The sequence below is a fragment of the Buteo buteo genome, chromosome 16, assembly GCF_964188355.1.
Source record: "Buteo buteo chromosome 16, bButBut1.hap1.1, whole genome shotgun sequence".
Taxonomy (NCBI): domain Eukaryota; kingdom Metazoa; phylum Chordata; class Aves; order Accipitriformes; family Accipitridae; genus Buteo; species Buteo buteo.
Genome location: NC_134186.1, coordinates 11396914 through 11412198, shown reverse-complemented (window position 1 = coordinate 11412198; position 15285 = coordinate 11396914). Strand labels below are relative to the sequence as shown.

The window sequence follows — 15285 nt, the reverse complement described above, 5'->3', positions numbered from 1 at the left end:
CCATCACCTCAGAAATACTAGTATTTTCCAGATGTATTATACCCATTAGCATCATCTTCATAACCATATTTCTTGGGGGTCTCCAAGGAGTGTAAAGACCAGCTTGTATCTACACTAGTGAAGTAGGGCAAAGCCAGTTCAGACAGAAGTCCTCTTTTTAGTACTCTCCACATTGTATTTTTGCAGCCAAATATTTTCAAGAGAGCCCTTTACTCAAATCTTCAGAGGAGCTCAGGTCTACCACTTAGGCAGCTGAAAAGGGGAAGAGCAGTTTATAAACATGCTTGGAGTGCTGCTGCTCCTGAGGTGACACCAAAGGTCAGACTTTTTCAGTACACAAGGGACGTGCAGCATCCTAAGCACCTGAAGATGGGGCCACCCATTTAAGGAATTAGGAACTAACTGAGCTGGTAATTTTTATCTCATTCTTCTGGAGCCATAAACCACACCCTAAATTAGAAAGCAATATTCAGTACCATCTCTGACCATATGAAGTTGTTCCTGTTTTCAGCCTCTTTATCCACTCTGAGCAAATCTTGTCACCATTGCTTTCAGAAGCCTGATTTTATCTTTTTATCACTGCTGCTACAAGACAGCTTGACTGCAACAAACATGTTTGTAATGAAATCAGTCAACCCAGAAAAGAAGTGCTAACACTGGTCTGGATTAAAAAACAAACACAAGTAAATGCTCTCCCTGACTGTTGGCAGTCCATGCTAAAATGCTGGAGCAATACAGGGACTGATCTGTAAAAGGAGACTGGAACCAAGGTCCCCTGGTTCTGCACTTATGACAGGTTCCTAAGCTTTCCTAAATTTTCCACATTTTTAAGTATGTGAGTGACATACTTAAGATAATGTAATTAAAATAAGCAAGAGTGCAATTATCTTTGCTTCAAGAAGGTCTAAAGTTTCCTATATTTTTTTTTCTCAAAAAGCAGAGGCTTTCTTGGATGTTGTATATTAGTAAGATAAAGCAAGTTATTTTTGCAGAGCTCAGTTTTAGACTCCTTTTAGAACTGCGGATATTCATATACTCACACAAAACATGCTTAATAATACATGCCTGCTCTACTTGCTTGCTTCATTTACCTTACAGTTCTCTCCCATATGAAGAAAGCTCCTTGATAAAGGGACAGGTTTTTTGGGTGCCAAACCCAAGGTCTACAGGGATCCAAAAACACTATAACAGCACATCTCTTCATCCAGACTTCTATTAATCAGTTGCTTTTCATCTTCTTTGACTCAAAATGGCCATGCAAATTAAAATAGTGTGCTCACAAAGAGAAAAACTGCAAATCCACTCTCAATTTGTTTTCTTTGCTTCTGATCTGACTCTCTGAGCTTTCTCCTAGCCACTCAAAAAAACCTTCCTATTTACAGTGCCTCCCAAAGATCATAATCAAATCAAATATTTAACTTGTGTTCCCAAACGGAGAGTGTGTGTACATGTATGAAGGTGGAATCAGGAAATCATGAAGCACTGCAGAGAGGACTGGACACCAGAGTACTGTTACAAAACATGCCACAGCCGTTAAATTTAATGATGTCAAGCATGTCTAGACTGGCTGAAGAAGAAACAAATTCAGTTTAAAAGACAACCACATAAAAACGGCTCTTACTTCTCCAGGTAAATGGACTCCTTGTTAACGTATTATAGTTACCATTATAGTTCACATTACCGACTGCACACATCCAGCAGCAACACCAGTGGGTATTTTAAATGACATCTGTCCTACTGTTTACAGCTAAATCTGCTCTGGGAGCAGGAACCCGACTTCACTCCAGTGCGCTCCTTCCCTGCAGTGCCCATTCACGCTGATTGCAGACGCTGGGATGTTGGCGGTGCCAGAGGAAGACAAAGCTCAATCTGAATTTCACATTTGAGAGGTAGGGTGTGCAGGGCTTAAAACTGCTTTGTAGGATTGAGGTATAAGCAGCTTACCACAGGGGGTCTGGGATACTGTTTGTAACCAAATCTAAATCTCCTGAGCACCATTTTGTCCCAATCATGAGCCCAGATTTCTCCTTTACTGCAGAGCTGATGCTCCAGTCTGTGAGTTCACATTTCATAGTAAAAAGCAATGAAAGGAATTCCCATATTTCCTGTTTAACATTTCAGCCTTCTCAAGGGTAATAAAACAAAATCTCCCTACAACAACAGGTAAGTCAGACAAATAAAATGTCAAACTACTTTAGAAATAAGCTAGTCAAGATAATAGAATAAATCTCTTGGGTAGCCATTAATTGCATTCTTTTATGCATTTGGCAAAGATGCTTCCAGAGGACGTATGATAGCTGATACAAAAGGATGTGCTATTTTTGTATCTCTTCTTTAAAATGAATTTAGTGCTGACAAAAAGATACCTGATTAATATCTGGGGAACCTAAAACCTTCCCCGCATCCTTAGAAGGAATGATACCACTGACAGTTCTATTAACAAACCAAAGCAGAGGCTGCACAGTTGGACAGTGGGAGCCCCATGCTCAGACTCCACGGCAGGGTTCCTCATCCCAGTTCTCCTGCCACACAAGTGACCACGGGGGCAAACTTGTTTCTCTGTTACATATCTGCAATGAGAGGTTAATCATACTTCATGAAACATTGAGATCTATCAGCACAAGCTCATTGCAAGAGCTCTGTATTTTTATTACCACCAAATTCCCTAGCTGCACCTGTAAGATAAAGGAATAAAAACTCCATATCAGCCAAATAAGCAGCTAAGTTGTGAGTAAAACAGCCATATGGCATGCAGCCATATTTATTCGCATATATGCATATGCATTGCTTCCTGCAAAACAAAGGTGACAGTAAGAGCCCATACTGATAGTTACTCAACATCACAAAACAAGAACATATCAGTTAGACTTAACTTTCCCTATTATGCTTTCTGAATGACTTGCCATTGTCACCATAAAACAGCATGAAAAATACTGTGCTCCTCAGCCTCTATTTTTGATTAACCAGGTGCTTTGGGAATTTCTGTCTATCCCTAATCATAATTAAAAGTTGTTATTCCCATTTTCAGTGTGGCTTGCTGGCAATTAAATCTATTTGGAAAGAAACAACTTTTTATCTTCCATAGAAACAATTTACTTGTTTTTTAAAATAAAGTAGACTTGTTAGGTTAAAAAGCTAATTCTGATCCCTACTTCTGCTTAGATGTTATTAATGAAGTCTCCTCATCTCCCTGTGACTCTCACAAGAGTTGGAGAAATCCAGCATCTCTCAAAAGGTGAGTGGGACCTTCAGAGAAGATTGCAATATGATAATGAAAGCTCTTGCAGCAAGCCCTGTTTCTGCCCTAAAAGCGCAGGGATGTGCTAAGCAAAGCTCCAGTTTATGGGTTGTCTGAGGAAGGAATTTTTGAGGACTGTCTGGCACAGTGTGGTTCCTTCCTTGACTGAGATGCACACAGATGAGCAGAGAGACTCTACATTTGCAAATCTTTTCCCTGGGCTCAGATTCCTGGTCCTCTGCTTTCACAGTTTGGTCTAAAATCAGGGTTTCACCTTCATGACTTTTGTTGCCATTTATAGTTGGAAAAGGGCTTCTCAAAGTGAGATTTTTTTCACTGCTTATTGATTACAGCTGTCAAAGGAGCCTTTTCTCCACCCTGTCAGCCCCAAGGTGTTTAGCATGGCAAACCAGTCTCCCTGTCAGAAGTGAGGCAAGAAGCAGGAAGAGCTAAAGAAAAACAAAAACTGGTAGGGAAAGCAAAGCATCACTCCCCTCCACAACGACTCCACTCCTACCATCAGGCACGTGAGCAAAAAGTCTTTTCATGGCACAAAGATCATTTTAAATCCCTCAGAGTCTACAACCTGACAGCTTCTGGTCTAGACTCCTTGTCTGTGTATAAGTACTGCACAGACATAGGCAGACATTTCCCTCCCTTTCTGCCAGGGAAAGGAAGAGGACAGTGTGCCACTTTTCCACTGCTCCATCTCCTCACCTGTACAGCAGAAGTGACCGTTTTGGCTAAATCTCACCTCCCAGTGAAGCTGCACTTGAGATGACAATTCATACTCCCCGATTTCAATGGTGAAATACTACTTGGGAAACTCACACTTATTTCATGTAATTTAAAGTACAAACACTTACTATATCTGTAATCACATACATTCGCTATCAGCCCAGATGCCCCCAGCACTCATTCACTGTGTTTCACTAGAAGCCCTTACACCACAGAAAAAAGGGGTCATCCTTAGTCTGTAAAGACAATCTTAAAAACTCAATACAAAAATTTTCTGCAGAGAAACAGATTTTGTTTGGTTTTTTTCCTGCACACTTTATAAGGCAGAGCTGTGCAAAATGCTGTAAGGATGAGGGATTAAATATGGCCCTCAGAGCTGTATCCTCTAAATTATACAGTGATGCTGTGTGAATATTTACAGTAACAAAGCAAACAAAGAAGCTTCCTACTCTTCTCTGATCCTTGCCTATTGGAAGCTCTGCTTGAGTTAAATATATAATCACACAAAACCAACAAAATCATCACTGGCAATGCAGAAAATTGGGTCAGTCCAGCTGCTGAAAGCCTGTTTGCTGCATCTCCTTGGCCTAAACCTATAATTCAGTTTCAGAATTGAAAGCAAAGTTTCTCAAGTTTTGGCACAGTAATTCAGAAAACAAAACAAACCCCTACTCCAATTACAGACTCTATTAGGTGGTAAATTATGGCCACTCTACCAAATTAACCTGCTCCATTTACCTGTAAAACCTACATGGACAGAATAGCCCTTCTGAGGGGCCTGTAATAACAACAGATATTTTACTCTTTGCAGAAAACAGAAGGTGTGAAAAAGTGACAAAAAGAGTTATTTTCTAGCATAAATCGCTGAGCTTTGATTGATTGAATTCAATGGACACAAGGTAACGTTGACTATATAGCACAGATCTTAATTCCAGTTGTAACTAACATCAAAGTCAATAGATACACACAAAAGCAAAGAAAATACCTTTTCCTGCAAAGAACCAGACAGCTAGGAGCTGAAGGAGAAGGGTCACTGAAAATCAAGCAACATAAAAATTCCTGATAGACACCAGCTTTTCAGAGTATGAGAATAGCCGAGTCAAAAGTTAATACCAATTAACATTAGAATCCCAACTTCAATACCGCTTCACACCACAGACCTTGGTCAAATCCTCAGTTTGCATGTGCTGCAGAAGTCCACAGACTACATGGATTTAAATAATCACCTGTAACTCCCAGTTACAAGGCACACCATGCAGTGGTGATTGCTTTTCTGAGTGTCTCCAGTCGCCTGTCAACAGTGAGTGCTGATTTTTGTTTCAACTGCAAACCAGGAATTATTTTTCTTTCCAGATTTCTGACAAAATCTGATTTTCAACTGGAGGTTAGGGCTGGTCACTGTGTCCACTGTAACTGTTTAAAGGAGACCAAAATAGGAAGTATTTAAGATAAATGAAAGAAAGGGGGAAGGCTACCCCTCCATTTAAATGCTTCACCGCTTCGGATCCAGCCACTTGGAAGTTATTACAGTGTTTTACTTGTAGCTTTATTCTTCCAGAAGATTCAGAAATATTTTTCCCTACAGGGCTTTAGAGGGAACTGAACATAAACTCCAATGTATTGTCTTCTTCCTTTCTCCCCACTTCAGGGACTGCATTCTGTGACATTCTCCTAAATATATCTTGGTGTCGTAGTCATTTGTTGCTGGGTGATCAGCTATATACTTACAGCAACTATCCCAGATGCTGCAGCACCTCTTTTTTAATCTGTTTATCTGTCCTTCCCTTACCACAGCGTGTTCTTCAACACCTCCACTGTTTTTATAAGATGGAAGGACATATATATAATTCCATATATAATTGGAAGGACAGGGCTGGGTTTTTTCCCTATTCAAAATACATAGACTGTGCACAAAAGATGCAGGTTCAAGGGGGAAAGAATGAAGATGGACAGATTTCACGCATGACTTCAGTAGACAGTATTTTTTTATTATTTTTTTTTTTTCTTAAACAATGAAGTCTCATAATATATCAGCCTTCATCATTAATGTAAAAAAATGATCTGGCTTGGAAAGAACAGAGTTGCTGTCAGTATTCAGGTAAACAATACCCACATCACTTGAAGTTAGATTAGTTTGCCAGTAATACTAAGAGAAAAAAGAGGATCCTGGGATAATAATTCAATGCCCACTTCCGTCCCCTCACCCAAAGGGCTCAGCACAATGTCTTTCCAGGCCATCCCACTCTGAAGGAAACAAGGAAACACAATCCACATCAGCAGTAAGCAACATCTCTGTTACCAGCCTGATCCATTATATTAATTATAATAGCTTCTGCAGATTGTCTTTTCTACTTTTTAAAAACCCATTCACTGAGGCCTTAAGTTCAAATGCAATTATCCACTCAGAACTTCATTTTAGATCAATAAATTGATCACAGCCACTCACGTACCTGATGCAGGAATGGGAGCTCAGAGCACCTGACGTGAGCCCAGTTGACAAGGTGGCCTCTCCACAACCAGCAAACCAGGAACCTGCAAAACAGAAGCCTGTGTAACAGAAGCCATGTGTCTTTTGCAAAATACAAGGAAAACAACTCTCTCTAACTGTGTCTTTTGGGAAGGACAAAAGAGACTCCCTCATTAACTGGACTGAAATCACTGGATTGAAACCTAATAGAGAAAAACCTGGCAAGGTATAAGAGTTTTCATTAGTGTGACTGTAAAGGGATGGTTCATGAAACTCATAGCTTGGCTCATGAAGTCATCAGAATGACAACACCTGCCAACAGCAGTGGGAGCAGAGCATGGGGGAGACATCACGTTCTCAAGCTGGTGGAATCAAGCTCTTCACTCTCAATGGGACTTAAGCTCCTTTCTCCCATGGGCACTTCTGAACATCCCACACAGCATGTTTCCACTTAGGCCCTTGTTCAAGCACCTAATTAGAACAGGGTCGCATTATCAGCTTCTTTGCATAATCTGAATCACATTAAACACTGGATCAGATATGAGCAGTTCATGGACTTGAGACTCAAAAAAGATGCATACATAAATTCTACACATCCAGAATATGTAATGTATAAATCCATTATTTCTGGGGGAATAAAAGTTTGTTAAAGAACAGAAAATACAAGAAACTAACACTGCCAAGTTAATTTAAAGAAAAATAAAAAATCAGCTTCCTAAAATTGAAATGTCTTCATAAAACACTGAGCATTAGAATCTCTTTATTACCCAATATTTTGGCTTTTTAGAAAGTTATGCTTTTGATCTTTTTCTCTATAACCACAAAGACTAATTTTTAATTTATATTTTTAAATGAAAGCTGGGATCTCCCCAAAATCTCATGCATACAGAAACTGGAGGTTCTTTTAATAAACTAAAACTAAAAAAATAACTTAAAAAAAAAAAAAAAAAAAAACAACAGAACAGCAAAAGGTGTCATTAGTGGGACCATACTGTACAAAAGAATGAGATGACTGCACATAGCACTGGAGGACACAAGACAGCAGGAAAATTAAACTTCCATCCCAAGTCAGGTCATTGCCCACGTGATGCTCTGTATTAAAACTTGGCTTCACAGTCACAGACCAGCTGAGGTTGGAAGGGACCTCTGGAGGTCATCTGGTCCAACCAACCTGTTCAAGCAGGGCCACCTACAGCCGGTTGCCCAGGATCGTGTCCAGACAGCTTTTAAAGGTCTCCAAGGATGGAGACTCCGCAACCTCTCTGGGCAACCTGTGCCAGTGCTCAGTCATCCTCACAGCAAAAATCTGTTTCCTGATGTTCAGACAGAACCTCCCGTGTTTCAGTTTGTGCTCATGCCCTCTTGTCCTGTCACTGGGCACCACTAAAAAGAGCCTGGCTCCAATCTTCTTTGCACCCTCCCTTCAGCTATTTATATATATTGACAAGAACCCCCAAGCCTTCTCTCCTCAAAGCTGAATAGTCTCAGTTCTCTCAGCCTTTGCTCATACGAGAGATGCTCCAGTCCCTTAATCGTCTTTGTGGCCCTCCACTTCTCTCATGATAAGACTCACATACAAATGCATACTGCTTCTAAACTACACAAGAAGTCTTCTCAAAGCCCACAGGGCACTTGGCAGGTGCAGATTTTAGATCCCGTTCTAATACAAACTGCCTGGGAATCAAGACTCTGCCAGGTTGCTACCAGCAGGTTTTAGTCAAAAGGTGTCTTGGTGACACTTCCCTTCCTCCAGGAGCCCAGAGAACTTGAGAACAAGTGATTTATCAAGTGCTATGGCTCTGCTCAGCTTTGACCACGTTCCTCACCCCGCATCGCCCCAGTTATGGACTGGCTGAAAGGCTTTGAAGGGAAAGCTTTTAAGTGGAGAATGTTATAAGGAGAATAACGAGAGTGTTTATGCCAGTGCAATGACTGCCTTAGTTATTGCTTAGGGCAAGATTAGTGCACTTGGAGTGATAGAAGCCATCAGGCGTGGACAACTAAGAGTTCAGACTAATCCTCAAAGACAAGATGCTTAAAGACCTAATAGCCTGACTAAAACCAGTGAGATCAGAGAGTGATTTAACTCTTTCAAAAGGCCTACAAGGCCTTGACGTTTATTTTCCCAGTAGGCTTTCCTTGCCCTCAGTTCAAAGTCATCCAAAAGGGTGAACTTCAAACACCTGTTTCAAGTGAAGAGGATGGCACCGGAGGCTGTGTTTTATTCAACCAGACAGACTCTACAGGAACAAACATGGATGTTCAGCAGTTCCGTCTTCTACTTCGTGAGTTAAAAAAAATAGTTTAAAAAATCTGTATGTTCTAATTACTGAATAAATGAGATAGATTAATTAGATTAGACAGACAGAAGAAATAGGGCCATTCCTTCCCATTGTAGCACGCTCTCAGTTCAGGAGAAGTCCCAAGAAGGAAAAAAAAATCTATTGCATAAATTAAAGAATTCAAGTACAGCATTAGAAGATTTTTCAAGAAGTAATCCTCTAAGAGAAAGGAGACTATGAACCACTGACTGCACTGATGTGTCTTTACCCACTTTTGAACACTTCTGCTGCTTAAAACTGCATTACTGCATCAGGCACAGAGGACAGAGCTTAAAGTGCTATGCAAGATACAAAATCTGCTTAGTATAGGAACAGATTATTCACAACCAGAAAAATGTGTCCAAACTCTATATCCCAGCAGCTCTCAAGAGAGGATTTTACAGAAGTGAGGCATGAACAGGAGGACACCTTGGGAGAACTCTACATATTAAAAAGGACCTCATTGGGACAAATGTGCCTTTATTTTCATTTCCAGCTTATTAGAACAAACACAATTCCATGCTTGTTCCAGTTTCAAATGGCAAAAGCAGCAAAATCAACAAAAAATTGAGTAAAATTAAACTTGGAGGAAATGTTTCTACAATGTACCTATCCAAAGTTTCTGCCTTGTTTCCAATCCAAGAAAGTGCTTGGCTCTCTTATGTATCACTTACGTAGCTTGACTTATATTCTTAGAGACTGAATTTGCTTTACTTGTATTCTTAGAGACCACCACAACTTTAACTCCTCTGCTGTAAATCCTTTTGCATTTTAGCACAGAGATCTACATATAGAGATACAACTGACCAGGCACATAGCCCAGAAATAAATTCTGGACTTTTGCCTGAAGCAGAGGACCAGCTCTACTCCCCACCTAATGAAACATATCTATAGGCAACATTACTAAAATGGCTTCTTCCCTTTCCACTGTTTTTAATCTTTTTGTTTTATGAACTTGTTTTTCATGTCTGCCAGAAAACCAGACTAATAAGGAATGTCAGCATCCATTCTGTTGAAGAATTTTAAAACCATACTGGTCCCATCAAAATATTAATCAGAAAGTTCTTCTTTAAACTTTTTCATTTAACTTTCAAAGTGTAAAAAAACCAAGATCTCTTTGTTGTCGTCATCTACATTTTTTAAATCTGGATGGTCTGCTAGCCCATTATTATGGCCATCGATTGTTCATTGAGGTTAACTCACATTATTGCAGATAACAAGCTCAAAGCCTATGCAACTTCAGGCTTGCTTGACATCAATCACACTGTGAATTTTCAAACTCCTGCTACAGAGGTTCCCTTCAACAGAAATTAAGCCTCTGAGCTTATGATTATGTATTCAGCTTAACTAGTCCCAGTTAAAGCAAAAGAGATGCAAGATGTAAGGTCAAAAAAATGTTTCTCTTCCTTTTCTTTGCTTGGTGTTTGTTTAAATTCTGCCTGTCCTGGAAAGAAGAAAGCACTGAAAATGTTTTGATAAATTAATTGAAAGGTTTTATTTAATACTACTGCACTTCAATACTTTCTTTAACACTATAAAATAACATCCTAGGAACATGCTTAGCTGATTTTTTGTATAAGCGCCTCAATAACATTCTGTCGTGGTTTAACCCCAGCCAGCAACTAAACACCACGCAGCTGCTCACTCACTCCCCCCCCATCCAGTGGGATGGGGAAGAAAATCAGGAAAAGAAGTAAAACTCCTGGGTTGAGATAAGAACGGTTTAATAGAACAGAAAAGAAGAAACTAATAATGATAATGATAACACTAGTAAAATGACAACAGTAGTAATAAAAGGATTGAAATGTACAAATGATGCACAGGGCAATTGCTCACCACCTGCAGACTGACACCCAGCCAGTCCCCGAGCGGCGAATCCCTGCCCCCCACCTTCCCAGTTCCTAAACTAGATGGGACGTCACACGGTATGGAATACACTGTTGGCCAGTTTGGGTCAGGTGCCCTGGCTGGGCATGAGAAGCTGAAAAATCCTTGACTATAGTCTAAACACTACTGAGCAACAACTGAAAACATCAGTGTTATCAACATTCTTCACATACTGAACTCAAAACATAGCACTGTACCAGCTACTAGGAAGACAGTTAACTCTATCCCAGCTGAAACCAGGACACATTCTTAAAAATGCATACCCAGTGCTGACACTGAAACACATCCAATCATCTTAGAATCATAAATAATTTCTTTAAAAGCCTGGTACAAAGGCAGAATTCACTGCTCTTCAGCAGCCACTCCAACTGATGAAGCAAGCTCAGTTTCCAGGGGAAAGAAAAAAGTATCACAAATGCGAACCAGAAATCTGAAGGGCAATGGCAGTATGGCCAAAGTTAAACAGATCAGATTAAACAAATGGTATTTCCATCATGCCCTAAAGGCAACTAACAGGGCACTCTGTCTCCTAGGAGGGAAGGCATCTCTTGTTCAAGGCCTCCCTGCCCTGGTACCCAAGGTTCAGCCTTGGCCAAAATTCGGGATTAAGAGCAGGTCTGAGCCAACTGATGGGGACTGCGAGGCAACTGAAAGGAGTGGGGAACACTCCAAACCTGGATTATGAAATACCTGAACACCAGCCACGTGAGCCACAGTCCTTGCCCTTGCAGCTGGAGAGAAGCTCTAACTAGCAACATTTTGCAGGTAACTCCCACCTGGGAGTGTTTTAAGCAGCAAGGATTATGTACCACCACCACCAGTCTCTCACACACAGAGACACATCTAACACCATGGCCAGATAGTCATTAACTCCTCACCTCCCCTGATACGTGAAACTCCTTACCAAGAGAAGGCTTGTCAGAAAACAATTTTTAAAAAAATATTGGCACACTGAAAGCTCTATTTTTCACCAGGATTCAAAATGGGTACATTTTCCAGTCCTTTGTGAAACATTTCCTTGCAGCTTTATTAATTGGACTGTTTTATTTTCAAGGGAGGAACAATCGACAAAATGCTTCTACCATCAATAATCATTAATTCTGACATTTCTGCAGAAAAAAGTGACTATCAAAAAAGTCATTTTCATATAAGAACTTGACTGCCCATTGACAGCACACCACACACACACCCCCTGTGTTCTTGGAAGAGCCCGCATGGTGCTGTCTGCTGCCTGAAGACAGCATCATTTACAATGCCTACTACCAAAAGACAACTTAAAGCCTGAGGTATCAAAAGTCAATTGAATCTGGAATTCCTCAAGGTATGGCATCCTGCAGCTGAGTTTCACCTTCTCTGTATATTCTTTTCTCGCTATCTGCAGAGATCCTCGGGGATCACATTTCTCTTCTCTGCATCTCCTGGAGCACCGGAGCAGAAAGAGAAAGGGACTGAATTTTCTTTCTTTCCCTTGACAGAAATACATCTGCCCCTGATGGTGCAGTCTACTATTTGACAAGAAAAGGCACGAATGATGAGCTTCACAAGCTCCCAAATCCAACACAGCCATCAATATGTGTTTTCCCTTGCACTGCATATTAACTTGGCATAGAAACAGTTTGTGTCAATGCTGTATACAGATTGTTCACAACTAAATAAGATTAGAGCCGAGGCTGGAAAACTCATGACACAAATAATAAATTCCAGCAGCTCAAACAGAGATGCAGTACCATGGAGAATAAGACAGTATCAATTGACAAGAAGTCACCCAGCTCTGCCCTCAAGCAACTCATGTAGCTGAGGTATTCCAGAGAATAAAGCCATATTTGATCTTTTCATATTTCCTCATCAGATATAATTTAGTAACAGGTATGCCTAAACTGTCAAGAAGCCAGCACGGTCCTGAGGAAAACAAAACCTTACATCAGGCTCCTTAAAGTCGCAGGACCAGATACAGAAATGAGACTGCAAGGAAGTGAGGATATTACTCCCAGCAGACTTCAGAGAAATGACAGGGGCCTTTTGCAATACATTTAAGCTGCCACATGCAAAACCAGAAGGATTATAAAATGTCAAGACAATTCAATCCTTGCTTTTGCTTACAAAGAGCAAGCCATTTATCTAAAGAACACTTGAGGTGCTTTAATCTTAGCTGATACTTAGAAGACATTTAAAACAACTGTACTCCAGCACATGACTTCAGACCTCTGAGAGCAGGGACAGATACCCAGGTGATAACAAGGAGGAAATTAGTGTAGGACCACACCTGCCCTCCTCTTCAGCTTCCACTGACAACTGAAGTATTGTGATTCATCCCCAACAGCAGTAGTGGCAAGGACAAAATTACCACGAATTCGCTGAGCATCAGTCCCACAATATCCAGCACCACTGCTGGCAACAGGAGTTTTCAGGGAATTTCTCAGATACAAGGCCCTGTGAAATGAAGGAGTTGTGATGCTCTCTGCTTGCGCCTGGGGGATACCCTTCTGGCTGGCCTCTGCTCAGCAAGATTGGTGATAAAGATTTCATCCTGCCCCAGCCACTCCAGATATGCCTGCTTCAGTTGGGCTTCTTTGCTCTGGGACTAGATACAAGCATTTAAAACACAGAAAATTTCAACGTATGGTTGAATGCACATTTTTCACTGGCATCACAGTGCCACACCACAGATGAACACGCTCTTTCCTATGATGATACACAACACCCACAAACATTGAGGTAAATTAAAATAAAGAGGGTTTTGTCATTTGCCTGGCTTTCATAAATTTTTTCCAGCTCCAGGCTGGAATTTCATGTGTAAAAAAAGAACTAGGAAAAAAACAATCCCTGCCAAGAAGAACCAAAGCCCTGGTAAGTGAGATATTCATCTCAGGAATAGCAAGATATTCATTTTGGGAGTAGGAGACAAATTCAAGCTGAGATCTGTGAGGAGGACAAGCAGAGTCTTGAATGTGGTTATTTCAGTCCCAGAAAGTGCCCTGGTCAGCCTGCCACTGGCAACATTAGGTGAAAAGGCTGCAGCTCTCTTTTTCTATGTGTGAAAATCTTAGAAGTTTGTTTTTTTGTTTTTATTTAACCTGGGTGCAGAAGAGGCTCTGAAACCTCTCCCCTCTCTCCTGAGGGTCTGGCTGCCCATGCTCAAGCCCAGCCCTAGAACGACATAACCATAAGCTGAGACTAGACTGCTGTGAAACAGCTGAGTGTGAGAAAGTTCCATGAGATACCTCCAGCAGGGCCCTCACCCCTTTGCTATGGAGCTACACTTAAGCTCAAGGCCCTTGGGCCTCACCTGAGTTCACACAAGCTTGTGCCTGGCCCTCTACCTTGCTGCTCCTGACTGCAACACCCTAGCTTGATCTTGGACCTGCCTCATCCCTATGCATTGGATCACTGCACTCTTGGCCAGCCCTGGTTACCATTGCTGGACTTGCCTGTTCCTCTTGTTCAGGTGCAGCAGGATTTGCCAAATTGGTGGTAAGGGCACTGCCCTGCCTGCCTTGCTGTCGCCCTCAGCTCCTGGCTCCCCTCCCCTTGCGATGCAGCTCACGCTGGAGCTTGGAGCCAAGCACTATGGAACCTGGTCCTGAACCTGCCCTGAGTCAGAGCTGGCCTTGACCCCAGGCAGTTAAAACTCTTAGAGGGAGTAGGGGAGAGACTGCAGACTGCTGGGGTACTTTGGGCAATGACACAACCTCGTAAGTACACTCAAGTTTTCCAAGTCTTAAAAGCTTCTTGAGACAAAAAAAAACCCGAACATACTCCCTCCCAGCTCTAACTATAATTTGCCATACAATCTTGCAGAAATATACAAAGCTTTCAGCACAAGTCTAACATGCAGCCACACATACTGCAAAGGTGATCCTTTTTCATTTGAGTTGTTCTGTAGCAATATTTCCCAATGCTTCCTTCTTTGCCACAAAGTAAATCACTGAAATTTCTGCCCCAAACCCACAATGGTTAAATTACCAACTTACCTTTCTCTATTATCCAAGTTGCATTAATTATGTTCAGCTCAATGGAAGCAATTGTTTAATTAGTACAAACTGCTGTTCTACATACTCCTGTAGAAACATTTTGGGTTACACACAGGCCAATTACCTGCTGAATTGCACAGCACCTCATCACAAAGCTATTAAAAGTTCAGCAGAAAACTCCCTAGACAGTACAAGGCTTTCGTTTTCAGAAAGCTGTGATGCCAGTGGAGTGAAACTGAGAGGGTTGATGCATACAGCTTTGAAACAGCTGCCCTTACACTAAATGAGTTTAACTGTTTTAGAAATCAATAACATATTTCCCACCTCCCCCACGTGCATTAATACTATGACTACTACTAACATGGGCATAGTACTGGGCAGGATCATATTCCCGCTTTAGTGAGACCTGACTACCCTCACACATGCACCTACACTCAGAGACAGCACTTTCTCTAACAAGTACAGAACTAGATGGCATACACTAAAGAGAAGGAAGAAGGCTAGCCTAAGCATCTCTCAACCTAAGCTTTGAACTTAAGACACTTCAGATACTTGCCTAAAACTCCATAGCATCAGTGTGGACCTAAGTGACTCATTCAAGCTTGTACTGCAGTGTGACTTTGGTCCTCAACTCCTAGCTTTCGGCCTTTCTCACAAAATCAT

The 15285-nt window shown here is 41.2% G+C and overlaps 1 protein-coding gene across 14 annotated transcripts in view; it reads right to left on the bottom strand.

Moving 5' to 3' along the window:
* Positions 1 to 15285, bottom strand: part of TSPAN4 (tetraspanin 4) — a 470616-nt gene that overhangs the window by 303574 nt on the left and 151757 nt on the right. For 12 of the 14 annotated variants that reach the window (XR_012653138.1, XR_012653137.1, XM_075047863.1 and 9 more), the window contains one exon: positions 6427 to 6508. The exons of 1 other annotated variant lie outside the window; for it this stretch is intronic. The gene's annotated coding sequence lies outside the window, so the exon portion shown is untranslated. Of the gene's footprint in view, positions 1 to 5202; positions 5222 to 6426; positions 6509 to 15285 lie in introns of those variants that run through there. One more of the 14 variants, XM_075047861.1, reaches the window with a different exon arrangement.